This window comes from Oryzias latipes, chromosome 23, assembly GCF_002234675.1.
Source record: "Oryzias latipes chromosome 23, ASM223467v1".
NCBI classification, from domain to species: domain Eukaryota; kingdom Metazoa; phylum Chordata; class Actinopteri; order Beloniformes; family Adrianichthyidae; genus Oryzias; species Oryzias latipes.
The window spans coordinates 19,198,496-19,215,205 of NC_019881.2; the positions used below are offsets into that span (position 1 = coordinate 19,198,496).

The window sequence follows — 16,710 nt, forward strand, 5'->3', positions numbered from 1 at the left end:
ATACAAATAGAAAAACTAAAACAAATTTAATATTTTGTCTATTTCTGTTAACCCACATGTATCCCTTGTGCTATCCTAGCCACTTTAACATTGTGAGTTGGGTCATCTAGACCCACTAGACAGTGCTCTGAACCTTTTTTCTTCAATGATTTGTGATCTTCACTGGTGTCCATGGATCACATGAAATCTTTCCACCTTTATCCACCTTTGTCATGGTAGGGAGAACACGTCAATGTAAGGGTGGGGTCATCTAAGATGGCACAAGGGTTAAAACACTTTTTTTACTGCTGCTTGGGTCTAAACCTGCTTGTTTTTTAAAATTGCTTGTCTGACTTGTTTTTTGTTCAAAAAGAATTTTTTGTTTTTGGTGTTTCAAGCATGTTCTTGCGGAATTTTTGTAATAATGGACAGAAATATAAAAATTCAGCTTAAAATTGCATATCTAAGTAATTCTTTAATCAAATTCTGAATCAGGAGCAAAAAAAAAACAGTTTGAAAAAGGTCGTATCTGTGACGTTCAAAATTCTAGTGGCAGTCCCAACACATCACTCCAATTCCCCCCCACATATCGACGCTTTGGGTGAGTCCGACTCGTCGTTTTTCGACATGCTGAAAATAAGAGATCCCAGAACACTGGTGTTGGATTTACATTTTGATCCATAAGACCATAATAGCTTTACTTTAATTTCTGTTTTATATGTCAACAAAAATGTGCGCTACTTGAGGTGAAAGCAACGCATCTAGAGCTTCAATATTGCTCGCCGTTTTTGCTGCAGGGGTAATGTTGGGTTGGTTGTCTGAGGGGCTGTAAGCTAGCAGGAGAGAATGTTTTTTGTTTTGTTTTTAAAAACAGAGAACTCTCAGCAATACAGACACAATGCTATTAATTAACCTCCTAACAGGTTGCTTCATAAGAAAATATCAGGTATAAAGCTTTCATATAAAACTGTTTTTCTTTTTCTTTTTTATTGGGGGAAATATAAAGGATCACAGATCGACATGTAAAAGAATGAACCCTTATAAATAACTACTGCTTTGGCTTCATTATTTACGATTTTCTGACTTGGTTGAAAGCAATAAATGAAACAGCATTTACAATTGATCCCCGTGATGTTGACAAATGGTGCCCATCCACATGTGTGTGTGGCCCCCAAATGTAAAAGAACCCTGACATTCTCACATTTGACACTCACATGAATTATTCTCAACAGGTTTGCTCTCCGTGCCCAAAAAGACTCTAGCGTTACTGTCCAAACACACTGGCGTGTAACTGAGCATGAAAGGTTGCACATCTGCATCCCTCCAGGTTAGGTGTGAGCGCATATTTGCATAACAAACGCCGCCGCTCAACCCGCTGCTGCTGGCCGAGGTGGTGGCGTCTGATGCATTTAAGCATTGAAAGGCCCTGAGGATCAGCATGCGTGTCTGTACGCGCGCACACGTGCAGCCGCACGCTGCAGAGCACGGCCAATGCCACGCATTTCACCAGCCCCGAAGATCATCACCACCTGTTCGATACAGTAAAAGCTCTTGCATTACTGTTGTGGAAGTTATTGCAGATTCAGTTTCTCTGCCGGCGTGTAACGGCAGTGCAGGTGCATGCAGGGAAACGTCCATGTGAGTGCATTACTGTTAATGGAGCATGCCTTAAATTAGCATATTAAGCAGGAAGGCCTCATTTTAGAAGAGGATATGATAGTAATGAAGGGGATAATGCAGCGTAACGCGCTGCAGAAATGAATAATCAATCTGTGTGGAAAAGGCCTGGAAGCACAGAACATTAATTGCTGTGAGAAAAGATCTTTTTTTTTCCAGAGAAAGTCCCTGGCTGGGGTTTTAGGGGAATGGTTCCCCTTAATGACTTAATCCAAGTTCAGTCTCTGTGTTCCCAGCTCCATAATCCCGGCAGTGAGATGGGAGTCCAGAGCTGACCTCACTGTTTGGTTTCACAGGGTCCCAGGGAAGTTCTGGGGCTGTTTCTAACCGCAAAGCGCTCTGAAACACTGACATGCAGGCGGGGTCCGCAGGGACCGCCAGCCCCCGGCTCCTGTTACCCGCCGGTTAGTCACGCTCTGTGAGATTTATGTGTGGAACAGTAGTGCGGGCTTGGGTTGCACGATACCACCAAAGTGTCGCGATGATAATCCCCTGCAGAATTGAACTTGTGATGCCAAAGACGCCAAAGTTTCAGAGTTTTGACCCAATTCTTACATTGTCTCGTGACAAAATAAAATGTTATTTAATTTCAGCATTAAAGTCCAACTTCGATAAAATTTGATCTGTTTTCAAATTGTTCCCAGTGGAATTTTAATTATGACTGTCGTTTTTAGCCAACAACAAAAAACGCTGTTGTTTGAGGACATAGTTCCTGCAGAGAGGCAGGAGTTCATCAGAAATTCACCTTGAAGTTGTAGGAAGAGAGGGGGGGACTATTTGCCCCGCCCCCCTGCCCTTCCACATTGCTGAGAGCTTTCTATTTACACTCTCTAAACACCAAAAACACAATTTTCCGTTTGAGTGGGTCTTTAATGGTACGCTAACAACCAATAAACTCACAAGTAACCAACAGATTAAATTGAAGATTTTTTTTCCCTCTAAATTCTGTTCTGATGAAGCAATGAGTGAAAAAAAGGAATAAATGGAAGATTAGAAAGAAGCAAACAGAGCCACACAAAGTTAAAACATCAATCTGCTGCAAAAGTTTGTTGTCTAAGAGATAAAAATCCAGAATAAAGTAATTTAGAGGAAAAGTGTTAAAAAAAAATTGTTGGTAAACATCATATATTTTAAAACCCAACATTACGCGTCAACATAATCGGAAAATGCAATTTATATAAAATAATTCAGAGAACAAACCTGTCACTGTTCCAAAAGTGTGACTAAAACGATTTTCCAGGAAGTCCTTACTATGCAACACCTTTAAAAAATAAAAGCCAGAATATTAAAGGTTGTTTTTAGCTAAAGCAAACATCCTAAAGAGATTGAATACATTCAGTAGAATCTTTTTTCATAAGGTTAGAAAAATGAAAATACATGTTTGTACAAAATCTCTTGTTTCTGGCAAGGCTTTTATTTTTTGTAGAACACAAAATTCTCCTAATGTGATAAAAAAAATCAAACATTTTGTGTCTGTTCTGACTAAAATTTAATTGTGAAATAATGAAGGGAGACTTTAAGATGTGACAGGTTGAGTCCTACTTTCTTCAGGATGGCAGTGATGAGTGCACAAACATCAGCAAAAGAGCTCGGACTTTAAGAGCTCCTGATATTTCTGTATTTGTTCATTTTTCTGCTTTACAGAGACCGAGAACAAGGAAAAAAACTGTTTCTAATGTCTAAACACATTGGGCTAAACCATTGTTCTAAATAAAAGAGTAAACAAACACAGGGAAACTAACAGGAATCCACATTAGAAACCATTAAATAAAAAAAAAGCTTTACCATGGTCATATTGAATTGTAAATAAATAAATCAAAGTGACATTTTTCTGCTCTTCCTTTTCCTTGACATAGTGATTGTACACACCAGGCCTTCATCGGCCATAATCATGGTCATGTTTCCATGACAACGCAGAAAGACAGACCTCAGACGGAAAGAAGAGTTAGAAAAACGGCGAGCAGAAGCCCTAGTCTGACCAACCAAACATGGAACCAGTGAATCCGTGGTGGAGGTTCCTCACAGGATGTTTCTACCTGTTACTCTCACATATTAGAGAATCAAATAAAATAAAAACATAAAAATTCAACCAACTCAGAGTTTTTTTCCTTTTTTTGACTAATATTGTGACACATTTAGGCTCATTTTTGTCGTGTTCTAGCTCTAGAGAAGCCTGACGGTTCTGATTTTCTGTGTTTTTAGATGAACTCATTATAATAAATCAAATCAAATCAGACCACAGCAAACCAAATCAGTCTTTATTTCCATAGCATTTCTCCAACCCGGTTACACAAAGTGTTGTAAACCAGAATAAATCTCACAAGGTTGTGAACTGAGGCACAAGCTGCCAACTGGAGCAACTTTTTTAAATATCAGTGCATAAAAAAAGAGAAACTTCAAGAGCAACAACAGCAAAAACCTGCTGTTTGAAATGTATTCAAGTCCAATGATTCAAGACCAAACATCCAGAGGACATCGTTTAAGACATCTTCATTGTATCAAAACTAAACGTTTCTCTTTTGAGGAGATTTGCAGCACAAATAAGAAAGAAAGAACAAATAACTATAACATTTAACAGTAAAAGTTTAACAGTTTAACATGAAAACAGTCCAGAAAAAAGACTTTTTTAATATTTAACACACAAATGAAATGCAACAAATAAAAAAAATAAAAAGGCTTTGCTTTGATACAACCTTCCACCGTATGGAAATGGTTCAAAATGATTCACTTTGTTGAAATCTCGGCTGCATTTTGAAAATAGAAACCCCTTACTGTGTAGAGAATACGTCAATTGTTTTTTAAAAAATTGCAGCCTCATGATCCTGTGATCCTCTTCTTATAAGAATTTTTTTCCAATTTTGAAATAAAAATGTCCCCTTGTCCAATCTTGTGTCCTGGTAACCATGCCAACAGGATTTTAGAGGTTTTTGGAACAATATGACCCACAAAAGATTCATCTGTTGTGATAACTCTGTCTTAAGACATCCGTAAAGCTTGTGCAGGACCAGGAAGTAAGACTGATTGACATCTGTGTGTTCACACTAGAGATTATTGGAGTGAACTAACAATTTGTAGTCCTTTGAAAAAAATAAAAGACGCTTAGAAGTTGAAAATTTAGATTTTTTTAAGAACCAAATTAAAAGAAATATACTCAAAACATCAAAATTACATGAAACATATAAAACATTCACAATTTTTTTAATCCCATTTATTTATTTTATTTTTGCTTAACATAATTAACATTTTTCTCAACATTTTTCTTCCTGTAACTGAAGACCAAACACCGCCGTATTTTTGTTGTTTTTCCTGTTTTGTTTGTTGCACCAAAGTTTCTCCACCACTGAGATGAAAATGTTTACATTTTTACAATCTCATGCATGCTTTTTTGTCCTTTGTATGGAAATTTACCAGAATAAATATTGAAGTTCTCACAAATAGCTGAGAATTTGTTTTTGTTTTTTGCTAAATTCAATGGAATTTTAATATTCCCAATCTCCAATTGGACATTTGCGAGTCTAATAAGAAGTATTTCAAAAAGCGTAAAAAAGCTATAATGTAAGATGTAATGTAATGTAAGACATTGCAATGTAATTGCAATGTAACATTGCAATTGCAATTGCAATTGCAGAAATAACATTAATGCATGCATTAATGTTATTTCTGAAGTTTTTCGGACTTAAATTAACAGGAAATCCTCCTCCAAGCAGCACTTTCTGATACAGATTAACGCCAGCTGCCATCTTTTCCCTAAACCACATCGGATCCAGAACACTTGCTCTGTTTGTGTCATGAGGAAGTGACATCAGGAGAGCCCAGATTTCAGAATAAACACGGTAAACCAGCAGAAGTCCTTCCCTTCCTTCCCTGCGAGCGACTCCGCCGGCATTCATGTGTCAGAAGTCCAACAACGCGCGTTTATGTGGAGACCACACAGCGAGACAACTGGATGTGTGGTGGTCGTTTTTAAAGCCCGCACTTGTCCCGGCTGACATTTGGACAGGCCGCTAGTTAATGTGTTGTTTCACACTGTTTAGCGTTGATAGGGTGGGCTCGTGGATGGAGCCAGGCAGGACCACCTCTCTGGTAGCTGACCCTGGGTGCTCGGGGCAGGGGGACAGGTGGGACGAGACCCCCCGTCTTTAATCATGGACCTTCAGTAAGAAAAACCTTGATGGTTCGACGAAAACGTCTTACATTTCTTTGTTTTTCCACTGAAATGCAACTTTTGGGCTTAAAATGTTATCTTTCAGTCACTTTTCTTGACAAATATCAACTTTTTGTGCGTTAATCTTTGTGCTGGGGGGTCAAGTGACCCCACGCTGCACATCAGAGACAGAAGGCCAGCACACACACACCCTCCTGCATAGATGCAGACCACAAACAGGCAGCATAAACAACGCTGCCTCGTGTTTTATCTCTGCGCCACCCACAGTTTGCACCCGCAGGGAGCTGAAACCTCACCAACTTCTCTGCAAGAGATAATCACCAGCCCAATCACAGAGCACCATTAACTCCTCCCCTGGCTTACTGCCAAACAATCAAAACACAAACTGTAACTTTAAACTGTGCATCGTTCCCCACAAAGCCCCACCGGGCCAGTCTCAGCCAGTTTTCTCTGCATGTTTGGAGCATTTCAGACCCTGTTTTTCAGCAGAGCAGTGCGAATGTTTAAGACCACTGAGCTCATTTGGACATTCTTTGAGGGTGAAGACTTCCTTTGGAGGTTTGACTCATTTCTGCACGCCTCTAGAAGGGGGGAAGATCGGGATGAACAATAGAAGGAGTCATCGCTGCATAGCTGGTGGGATTTCTACGGTGGGCCTGAAGTGCAAATCACTGATAGCAAAGACAAGTTAAAGACAAATATGGTCTTTTTGGAGTTTATAACGCGTTTTTGTAGAGTTTTTCTAATTATGGAAGACATATATAAAGAATTAGTCTTTAAATTACATTTCTGAGAATGTCTTTATTGATCGGGGTTGGAATTTAAAGATCCCACTGACAATTAAAAAAGCTAAACAAATAATAAAAAACATTCAATTTTAGAAATTTAAACGAAAACTCCTGAAACTACAATACATTTCTAAAAAAATTAACAAGAAAAGAAATTACAAAAGTAATTTTCAAAAATTCAAAATTTATTTTAAAAAAAATAGGAAACTGGAAAACATTCATATGGAAGTTTTTTCACATCTGCCAACAGAAGATATTTAAAGTCCCACTTGAATCATCTTTTAATTGATTTTTCAAAATGTCTTTTAATTATGATTATGCTGTTTTTGACCCAGATCTAAAAACCTGTCATTTTCCAGAACACAGTTTCTACAGAGCAGCAAGAGTTCGTTCGAAATTTGCCTCTGAGTTGTGGAAAACTCCACCCCCCTTTCCTGTCAACCTTGACTAAAAAATCTCTGTTTACACGTCACACTCACCAATATAATAGTACAGGTAATTTTAAGGATAACTTTTTCATCTGCTTGACAAATATTTGAATGAAGAAAAAATCAGAAAAGCTAATTTAATCTTAACTTTCTTAATTTTCTGTCTAAATGTTACGAAAACCTGTTAGAAATACCATTTTTATCGTAGTGGCTTCCGACTCCTCTTCTTCAAAACTCAAAGTCATCATCCAGTCAGTGTTGTCCCATAGTATCTTTACTAGTTTTTTTAACTTTTCATCTACTTTTGTTTTCCTAAATGTTTTTTTTTCCCAAAAAATTTTACTTTTTTTCTATTCTTTTTTTCAATTTTAATTGTTGTTGTGATTTGTTGACGTGATTCGCACTTCAGGGCCACCATAGATTTCCCTTTTGTCCCCACGGCTGTGCATGAATGACTTGTTTCAAAATAAAAGCCTCAGTTTGTTAATTTAGTCTGGAAATACGGCTCAGCTCCTCTCCCAGGGATGTCCTCCAAACTCTCTGTTGGTGCACGGCTGAGGCAGATGAAAGGTGACGTCGGTGCTTGTTGCCTGTTGTTTGTCAGACGTGTTTTCCTTGATTCCCTCTCCTCGTGTGGTCTCCCCTGGCCTGCTTTCACAAACACACTCCTGACTCAGAATAAAGAGGGCAGCAGCTGAGTCTGAGCTCGCCAGAGAGATGAGCCAGCAGGACATCAATGCGCAAAACCCCCAAAAGGCCCTTCTTCATTTTTTAAAGATAAAAAAAAGTCAGAGAATTCAGCAGATTAATCTGATAAATCATAGCTGATTGAATCATGTCATTCGAACGTACAGTTAAAAAAAAATGCTAGCTATGTGCGGACGTCACCAATAAAACCCAGAAGATTGTTCACAAACATGATTTCAAAATGTCTCCAATAGTTTCCAGAGGTCTGGATTTTTCTTGCCAAACAATAAAATACATCAAAGCAGCTGAAAGCCCAAAAAAAGTTCTCATCTTCTCTCAACGTTTTCAGTGTTGCCAGCTTTACACTAAATTAGCACATTTTCCTCCAGATTCTAGGCTTTCCTTTGAGGTATTGGGCTTGTTCGGGATGCAGATCTAGCCGACGGTTCAAGTCCCAGACAGGACAGTCATCAGGCAAAACATCTCATGTCAGTCATGCGGCGACTGACATGATATTTAGAAAATATCAGTTTCATGACGGTTGTGTCGTTTAATTTTGCTTTATTCATCCGTCACGCCTTAAAAGTTGGACCAAAGTTAGAGTTTGGATGTGAGCATCCACTTTGACATTAAGGGAAAATCTTCATCACAAAGTCTAAGTTTAAACCAGCTGCAACTGTTTGACAGAGAATGAAGATTCGATCCAAAAAAGTTTCCAACCCGCTGAAGATGTTTCTGAACTGAGGAAACTTGTAAAAGGGACATTTAGGATTTTTTCCTACAGAAAGGCTGAATTCAGCAGAAATGTTCCAGTTCTGAAATAAAACCCTGATAGACTGAAAACGTTCAAACATTTGTTCAAATGTCCATTCTTCAGGGAGGTGTTTGATTTGTGGAAGAGGTTAAAGAGGGATCCTGGATCCTCCTGTCATACAGTTTTATTGGTGATGCCGGCAGGTGTCCTGGTAGTGTTCCTGTTGTGTGTGCTTCTGTGTGTGTGTGTGTGTGATGCACAGTTCCATGTGTTTTATGTCATGTGACATTAAATACTGTCAAAAAGTTTGAAATTGTAGAGTTCGTTTGAAGTTAGAATTACATATTAATTACATGCTGATGTGCCACCAATCCTCTGCTACTTAAAAATATTACTCTGAATATTTAGACTTCTACTTTTTTTCCGGACTTTAACTTCAATAGTTTTTTCTAACTGGACTTCTTCATATTTTAGTTAAAGACCCCTGCTTTGGACAGTAATTTATGGGGAGCTATTTTTAAGTAGATTTCCCACATAATTCTCACCCAACAAATTCATCAACGACAGGATGGATCCTTGAGGTTCAACTTGTGTTCTTTATCCCCAGTGAGATGTGAATGGGGAGATCTTTTGTTGATTTAATTTACAAACTCCTGTTAGCAATGTTTCAAGAAAATGTTCAAGGAAAATGGTGACAAAAAGCTGGACGTCCAGGATAAACAAAGTGGAAACTGGCCTGAGACTGCAGCTGATGAGCAACATCAGACAAAAGTGAAGTCTACCATCTTTTCAATGAAAAACACCCCAATTCTGTGTTTTGTTTGCCAGCAAGGTTCTGATTGAAGCTGGGGAATGGTGGGTAAAGAGGGAGGAGCTGTGGGACAATATGGACAAACACGGCAGGGTCATTCGGGGTTCAAACCCTGGAATTTTACTGTATTTCCTTCTCCTTCTGCTCTAAAAATGCGCTGAGTTCATCTCACCTCTCCTGGCCTCTATCAAACATTTCTATCACACTGTGAAGGCGGGATTGCTTGTGATACTGACACCATGCCGCCAGGTGAGCTCCGTCCACGGAAAGAGAGGGAATCTCAAATCCTCGTCTTCTTCGCCTGGAACGAGGATGATTTGCACTCATTTCCCTGCGCTGTGCCCCTGAAGTTAAAGTTACATGATGAATGACGGGCCGATCAGATCAACTTTCCAGAGATTCACCGCTGGTCTTCAGACAGTTTCACAAAGAAGGAAAGCTTTGAAAAAAGGTTGATAATTTTGAGGCTTAAACACCAGAAAACGGACGGTAATGAGTGCAGTTCTACTAAACATCAGTTTTCTTGATCTCATTATGAGAGGTGTGGTTCTGGGGTGTGCTGGGGTGACGGGGTTACTAGGGGTTGGGGATGTCACCGCCCTGCAGAGCCTTCATTGAGCGCTTGATGGATGCTCTGTAACCAATGGAGATAGAGTGCCCTCTTAGCCAGGGCCGGCTCACAGTCTTCTCAGCAGATTAACTCCCATTGATTTATAGAGATTTACTTCAGGAACCAAAACAGCTGGCCAAAGGACAAATACCACAACTAGCTCAACATAAATTCAACTCAAGAAAGGCCAGCTCATTTGTTAAAAAGATCACTTCTACTACACCAGATGAGGGGAGGGATTATCTTCATAGGGACTTGACGGGCAGAAAACGATGCATTTCATCAAGATATTTGCAATGATGTGATCAAAACAATTGTACCTGCTGGGACTGAAATACTTACATTTCTAATTATATCATTGATTTGTAAAATAAATTAAAAAAAAAATCTGTATTTGCTTTAATGATGTCTATGAAGACTTTCATTCATCCAGGTTGATTCCATCATAGTAGTAGGTTTATGGGCTGTCATCTGGACTTAGTTTTTAAAGTTTTTAAAGTTAGAAGATGTTTCACCTTTTTTCAAGAAGGTTTTGTCAATTTTGAATTAGCTTGGTATGGTAAAAGAGCTGGTTTATATGTGCTCATGGGGGAGGAGTCAAACATGAAACTGGATTGTGTTGTCAACTTAGCCTACATGGTTTTGGGTCGTTAAGAGTCCTTAGTCCTCAGTTGGGGGTTGGGGAGCCAGTGACTCCCTCCCAAACCTGGTCATCTCTATCAGCTGATAATGACCCAGGTGGAACTGGTTCGGTTTGTTTGGGTTTCAGAATACTGCCATAGATGGATGGAAAAATAAACCTGAGACCACCATTCTTATTCAGAGGTTTATCCTACTTGACAAAAATGGCTTCTTTCACTCCTCGCTCAAACCATCCTTTCTCTCTGGCTAGAATTCGGACCTTACTGTCCTCGAACGAGTGGTTTGTGGCCTTCAGGTGGAGGTGCACTGCAGACTCAGGTCCACTTGGGTTGGCTCTGCGATGTTGGTAGAGGTTGTTTGGTTTCTCCTATATACTGTTCATTGCAGTTCTCTTTGCAGTGGATAGAGTACACAACACTACTCTGTTTGTAGCTGGGAATTTTGTCCTTTGGATGAACCAGTTTTTGTCCGAGAGTATTGACTGTTTTTTTATGAACTGGGATGTTATGTTGTCTGAAAATCCTTTGTAAGTTTTTCAGACAGGCCTGAGATATAAGGCCCTTTAGTCTCTTGTTCCTTCTTTAATTGTTTTCTTTTCTGTTGGGATCTGTTGAAAGCCCAGTTGGGATATCCACAGGTTCGGAGGGATTGACGGATATGTTGCTCTTCTTTCTTCTTTCCGTCAGAGCTTGTGGGCCTCTCCCGGGCTCTGTGTTGTAAGGTCCTGATCACGCCTAGTTTGTGCTGTAAATTTGATTCAAACCATCCTTTGATAGAGGATAATGAGTGCTAGAGCTGTGGCAGAAATTTGAATGGATCTGCTGTCATGAAAGAATCGTTCACATCCATTGCCCTGTTTTTACTTTTTTCCCGTAGTTATCTGTAAGTTAGACATTCTTAATTCCGTTTTTCTAGCAGTTGGTATCGGAGCTTTGTCACAGCACGTCTGCTTTTGCCGCCATCTTTCCCATGTCTGGGCAAGATGGCAATGATGAAGACTCATCACGTGAGTTGCTTTGTGTTTATTCGCGCAATTGTGATTAATGGAAACTGTGTGATTGCGAAATTGTGTTTTTTTAATATTTTTATACATTTATAGAATTGCGATTAAGTTTTGCACATTTGTGTAATGGAAATGCAGCTAATGATGCATGATCAATATGCATCATTAGCATTAGCTTGCTCCTGTGTTTCTTACAGGCAAACTTAAATTTTTGTGCTAACAGTCCAGTCGGGCTGCAGAAGACAGAATCAGAGATTCAAAGATGATGAGCTGTTTGTCTGCACAACACTCCTATCTGAAGTAGAACAGACGAAGATCTTTTTTTAAAATTAGCATCCAGCCACTAATAATGCTACTGCACATAACAGTCTAGACAAGTTAAAGGAGTCTAAATCTGTTTTGGCAAGTTTCATGATATAAAGATTTCATCTTTGATTCAGGATGTTCAGCTGATTGCTGTTAAAACGTAATGTTTTATAAGTTAGCAGTTTAAAAGGAGTCTCCTATGAATAGTGCGGCATCCAGTCAGCAGAGGAATTAGGGGATTTTGAAGGAAACTGTAACCCCCGGTCACTAATTCCCTTCAGGTTTGTCACACAGCAACACCTGTGACATGTGTTTATGCGATTTTATTGTCAATAAGAAAAATATTTAGTAGTGTAGCTGTAGCTGGCAGCAGTCTGATAACCAAACGGACTCTTATCTTTCTGCCAAATCCTGATTTCACACGGTTTTAGGAATGTTATTTAAAATACAAACTCTTGAGGAAGGATTTAGGGTGAAATACTCTAGTCTGGTACAGATCATCTAAAAAGTTGTAATCAGGAGGTGAAGCAGGAGGTTTCTGGAGGAAATCTATATGGGATTTTCATGGAAGGAACATAGTTTTGCTTTTGTTAAGCCCAAGGATTTATCCTTTCCTTCCACTTCACACTCTTAACGCCCCTCCGTTAAAGTGAAATATCAGATGTAGCTGAGTGTTGCGCCAACTCGAAAAAACGTGGACTTCATTTGCTGGCGAGCATACATTATTCATCATTAAAATTCTTGTCTCTCGATGTAAAACAGCAGGGAAGTAAATTTCTTAAGTTTAACACAACCTTTAGGAGATAATCCATCGAGGGAAGGTTTACCATAAATGTGACTCGCATTGTGTTACATTTTAATGGTCCCACCTCAGGTTGCATTAAGATGCGAAGATCCTGCTAAAGTCATCAGGTTGTTGTTGTACCGTAAAGAATCTTATATGGAAGCAGGAAAATGCAAAAAAAAAAAAGTCAAAAAGTTTTAGGACCGAAATATTTACAGAAAGTACAACTGAAATTCAAATATACTTTATTTAAAAAAAAAAAAAATGAAAAAAAATGAAAAAATTACAAATTATATTATTAGTTAGTTGTCATTGTTTGGTGTAATTTAGATTTATATACACCTTTAGTTAAAAATAAATAAAGCAACCTGTAAAATATCAGTGGAAATTGTAGTTTTTTTCAGTAGAAGCTGCTGAAAACTGCTGAAATCTACAGAATGTGTACATATTTAACTATAAAATGAAAACAATAATAATATGTAAAATATGAAACAAATAGATCGATTGCAAACATGAGCAGGTTATCTTTTTTTTTAACCAATAACTGAAATTTAAAGATTAGAACAACATGTTAAAATATTCTGTCTGTTATGAAAACAATTGTATTGTTTAGATTTAGAGATGTCAAGGTTTTCTTGATCAGCAATGGCCATAAATTTGAGACCGAAAAGTACATCTATGTTACTTTTTTTTTGTTGAGAAATTACTGTGTTTATGGTTTTGTTTTCTTTTGTTTCTGGACTGAGTTTGAAAAAAGATCATATCAGTAGTGTCATTATAATTAAATGTTTTTTTTTCAACATGGTGCAAAATTTTAAGATTTTCAATTTTGCACCACATTCCATGAAGTATAAAATAAAATAAAATTCCTTCAGTGTAGTCAAAGCTTTTATTTTGAAAATACCATGAGATGGAAATGTGAAATAGAATATTGTTCCAAATAAGCAGAAAGCGTGGCGGGCAACAGGTGGAGGTTCCTGTGTTTCTGCTTCAGATGGGGTCCAAAGGGACCCGCGTTGCTCGGCGGCAGCAGCTCTCCTGGACGTCGGCTCTCGGCTGCAGCTGCATTCAGACGGGCCTTTCTGGGTCTGGTGTGTAATGAGGTTACACGCCGGCGCTCCAAAGATGTGCTCTTCCCTCCGTCTGACTTTGGAGTTCAGAGACACGGTGGAGCAACCTTTTGAACAGCCTTCCACGCCTTCTCGGACGGGCCCGGAACTGTTTCGCCGCGGTGGGCCAGCTTTGACTCATGAGGCTGAGCGAGAGGGGTCGCGACCCACGCTGCGAAGTGCTTCCTGTTCCCGCTGAAGAGGTCTACAAGGACCTGCGGTCGTCACAGGGGAGGCTTCTGGGTAGCATCCAATGCCTGGCGATGCTGATGATGATAAAAAGCATCCATCAGCTAAACAGGTGCTCCAAAAGGGGAGAAGGCGAATCGCAGTTCTTTTTTTCTTACAGCTGTGAGGAACGTAGAGGAAACATGTTCTGCACATTAGCTTAACTCAAACCACGGGAGATCGCATTGAGCTGGAAGCTTACAACTTCATGTAGAAGCTTCCACAATATTAGAATGTAGGAATCTTAAACTATGTTCAAGTAATTGTAACATCAAGACTCAGACTTCATTAATAACAACTCTCAACATTGTCCAGTTGGAACCATTGACTGTATGTAAGAACTGGACAGAGTGGCCCCTCCCCCCTGGCGTTCCAAACAGGAAGTACCCACTGGCTCCAAGAAACCGAAATCCCGTTGACTACTAAAGAAAAATAAACAGCTGTCACTCAGTCATTCTATTTGTCAGAACAACCATTCATGCTATGCTACATCTTTTTAACATCTTCTTGTTAATCTAATTGTTTTTCATGGTACTTTTTCTTTATTACAAGTTATTCAAGTTATAAACTGACCCATCAGATGCCTTAGTAAAACCATGTGGCCACCACCTCAAAAAGTTTGATGGACAGATTCTCCCAAGAAGCTTTCAGTGGAAGGGGCGTGGCCTTCAAACAAGCTTACTCATGATTGGCGATAGTAGTTGCCGTTGAACACTGACTCCGACCGACTCGGACCAATCACTGTTGACTGACTCGTAGTGGCTGCGCTCGTATCACCGAAAAAGGGCGACCTAATTGGCTTCATGTCACTGGAGCCAGAGTTAAGCACTTTTATTTTCTGGGTGACGTCAACCCCGACTGTGTCCAATTCTCTCCTCTACGGTCTGTGCCCCAAACCTTCAGAGGAGGGGGCAATTTTTAAATTATTTTATAAAACGATAATGCAACGTGCTCAACAAGAGATCAGGCACTTATAGAGCATGTGTTTTCAGAACTGCCAAGAACTTTTCATAAATAAAGTTTGATTTGGTTTGATATAAACATGGGCAGACATTGTGCTCCAGTGGTCGTGCTGGACATAATTTATTGCTTTATCCTCCTGTGGATATTTAACAGTAACATTTTCTTTAATTTAATTGTTAAAGAAAGCAATTACCTGTTTGATTTTTAGAAAAAACAATTGTGTATTACCACATTCATCTATTGGCGCAATAGAATGTCATTGGATATACATAGAATTGGTTTCAGTTTTTCTTCTGCGCTTATCCTTACAGATGAAATCACACACGTCAAGCTCTTTGAGTTTAGTCAGAAGTCAGAAGAACAACCAAAAACATTTGATTAAATAGATATTTGTGATGTCATATTTATCAGTTTTAATCTTGAGGTTCTAGAGAGAACAAGAAGTTTGTTTCACGTTTCTTTAAAGAGTGTCTCTGTTTTTCAGATTCATCACAGCCCAAAACAGGTGGGTGAGAATTTACAAGAGGAAGAAAACAGATGTCATTGTTTCTTACCAAAAGCTGGCTCTCAATTCGTCAATAAAAATGAAAACTTCTTTGCTTCCTATTGTTACATTGAGCATATTAAAGCTAACGCCTCCCGAGGAGATGCCGTGTAGATGCCTCACAGCTCCAAATCTGACAAGAACGGCACATTTTCCATTCCTGACCTCCTGATGCCCCACTGACATCTGCCACGCTGTGATTTAGGATTATTTTTAAATCAGGAGCTGTCCAGATTTGATGGGACGAAGATAGGATATCCTTATCCCTGGAGGCCTTGTAAATCTCGACAGTTTACTACAGAGAGGGGGGAGGAAGTCGGCTCGTTCTCTCCTCGTTCCTAATCCCGCCACTTCCTCCCCTGTGCTCTGTAGCCTGCGCTCACGCCGTAATGCATTTTCTGTAACTAACAGCCGTTGTTTCCCGATTATCACGCTCCCATCCCTTCTCCTGGAATGTGTGTATATATACACTTGGTGTGTGGGTGTGTCACAGTAGGACAGGGTGTTGGGGGGGTCGTTCTTCTGGTTGGAGTGAAGCAGTAGAAGGTCTGGAAAAGCAGTTAAAGTTAACACTACCCTCCTACGTTACCGTTTTACCTCCTCTTCCTCCACCCTGCGGGTGCTTTGCCCCATGACTGAGCTCTGGTCGTCAGGCGGGGTGCCAGCGATGCGGGCCTCCCGCTTCCGTCACGCTCGCCAACCCCCACCCTACGCCACACGAAACACATGGGTGTCAAGTCCTCTCGTGCTGGCAGTGTCCAGCTCCTTTCAACAGGTTTCACTCCGTTTAATTAACCATGTCTGCCAAAAAAAGAAAAGAAAAGCCCCAAAATGAACTGAAACCCGAAGGAGTCCACACAGGACGGCACACCAAGGCGGTTCTGCCGTCGGGCAGAGGGCCTAACGTTTGTCACATCACTTCCTGACAGCGGCTCATGTTTTCTGAAGCCTTAGGTGAAGCTGATGAGGAGGCCAAACATCTCGCAGGGGTCAAGATTAACGAGAGTACTGACAGAACAGATTCACCTGCTGCCCCGATGCTGCTAACACTTTACTGTTAACAGATGACTCGTCATCAACGCTCTCCCCAAGTCAGAGTAAGACGGATTCTGTTTGGTCAAAGGATGTTTCAAACTCCAGCTTTGTATTCAAACATTTTTTTTAAACTTATTTTACGTTTCTTTAACTTTTGAGTTGGCAAAGGTGTCTTAAATCTGTCTCAAAATGTTCCT

At 39.7% G+C, this 16,710-nt stretch overlaps 1 long non-coding RNA gene across 1 annotated transcript; it reads right to left on the reverse strand.

Annotated features, from left to right (window-relative positions):
- Positions 1-13,509: 13,509 nt before the first annotated feature.
- Positions 13,510-16,208, reverse strand: LOC110017604. Its single transcript, XR_002293041.1, has 2 exons — positions 15,489-16,208; positions 13,510-14,009 (listed from the first exon to the last, which is right to left on the reverse strand). It is a non-coding gene; the product is annotated as an uncharacterized LOC110017604 (long non-coding RNA).
- Positions 16,209-16,710: the final 502 nt, after the last annotated feature.